Genomic DNA, 2,147 nt, shown 5'->3' with positions numbered 1-2,147 from the left:
AATTGATAAATTTCCGTGTGAAGAGGAATTGATAAATTTCCGTGTGAAAAGGAATTGATAAATGACCATGTGAAGGGGAATTGATAAATTTCCGTGTGAAGAAGAATTGATAAATTTCCGTATGAAGAGGAATTGATAAATTTCCGTATGAAGAGGAATTGATAAATTTGGGTGTGAAGAGGAATTGATAAATGACCATGTGAAGCGGAATTGATAAATGACCATGTGAAGGGGAATTGATAAATTTCCGTGTGAAGAGGAATTGATAAATTTCCGTATGAAGAGGAATTGATAAATTTGGGTGTGAAGAGAATTGATAAATGAAAAGATGTCAAAAAATGATAATATGGCAAAATAAAAAAGTAAGTATAAGATAAGTATATCAAATTTAAGATCCAATAAAGACGGCGCGCGATTAAGCGTCTCGATCAAAGCGAAATCAAAAGGGTGAGGGGGAGGGACGGTCGGATTGTGGTTCAGAAGGGGGAGGGGGGAGAGATGGCGTGAGAATACCGGAGGGAAGACCCACATTGTCCCGCGTGTAAATGCAGCGTGTAACAGAGAATGGGCAGGATCCTCAGAATATTCCGTCTCATGGCGATCCAAGGACATCCTTCATCGGTTCGGGCAACGGCCGACGCATCTGCAAAATTTTATTAAATATGATTAATGAAACAGCTGTTCGTAAAATTAGCAAACACTCGTCCATAAAACTATATTATCAAAATATAATATATTTGTGTAAAAAAGCATGGTTTCAATTTTTCTTCTCTTCTAAAGACTCGATTTGTTAACTCTATGATTAATTTATTCAATTAATTCAATAAAATTTAATTTTTTAATATTAATTGATTATAAATCATTAATATTTGTATTTTTAGTAAGAATAATTTTTTCAATAATTATTATTTATAAAATTAGATATATAGATTTAAGAATATATATAATGGATCGATTTTTTTATTTAATGATTTTATTTTTAATTTCAATATATATATTAATTTTAAGACCAAATACATTATCAATTATTTTAAGATGAGATGGTTTAGGATTAATTTCATTTTAGTATTTTATTATATAAAAATAAAATCTTTTACTTCAAGAATAGTAACTATTATTTTAAATCGTGTTGATGATTCAGGATTATTACTAATAATATCTTTTGTAGCTTGTTTTGTGATGATGAAATTTAATATCGATTTAAAAATCGAAAAATCTCCCGAAAACCGGTGAAACCGTTAATCGGAGGTATCGTTAATCGAAGTAGCGTGACTACTGAACAATGCCCTTCCAACGAACGAGAAAACGAGCGCGCAAACATTTGTCGGGGATCGATGTCGAATCCAAAGAGCGGCGACGATATTGAAGAGAGAGAGAAAAAAAAAAAGAAAAAGGAAAAAAACAGAGACTGTACAGAGGAAACTATAGCGAACATAACGCGTGGTTAGAAAGCATGCGAAGAAACTTTGCTTTATTACGTGAAACCTAGATACGTGGAACGACATTAGCGACGGGGGCAGTTAGGTGGGGGTGGCGAGAGCGATAGTTTGTCCATTTGCCTCCTTCCTGAAGGAAGGTAAGGTAAAGGTGAATAGAATCGCGGAGGTAAAAGTAGAAACTCCGCAAAAAAAAACATTAAGGAATTTATTAGGGAAATCTTACTTATAACACTTTTATCAAACTTTTATTCGAATAAAATAAAATAATAAGATTTACGAAGGATTGGAAAAAGGATCTCTCTCTTACATTCCCCTCTTTTTCTTCGCCAATTCCAAGACTCCGTTTCGTTCGAATGGGAATCGTAAGATCAAATCGTTATCGTACTCGAGGAGATTACAGAGATCCTCGAGCCGTGTCTTGGAGCCGTCTCCTCGATCGAGTGGGAAGAAAACAAAGAAAATTAATCCCCGGTGGAAGGAAGGGATCTGTGGCGGGAATCATTCATCACCACGGTGGATAACGAATCCATAAGCCGGATACGTTATGTGGGCCACGATACTTGTCAAATTCACCGACCGTAAATTCACAGCGCGCGCCGCCATCACGGCCAACCGGCGTAAAATCCTCCAACGATCCCGATTCCGCTCAAGAATCGCGGCCGACGATGAATCACTCCGCTCCTTCTTCCTCCCCAGCGCGCCTCTGCC

The sequence above is a fragment of the Apis dorsata genome, unplaced genomic scaffold (genome assembly GCF_000469605.1).
Source record: "Apis dorsata unplaced genomic scaffold, Apis dorsata 1.3 scaffold_326, whole genome shotgun sequence".
NCBI classification, from domain to species: domain Eukaryota; kingdom Metazoa; phylum Arthropoda; class Insecta; order Hymenoptera; family Apidae; genus Apis; species Apis dorsata.
Note: the sequence above shows the minus strand (reverse complement) of the source record.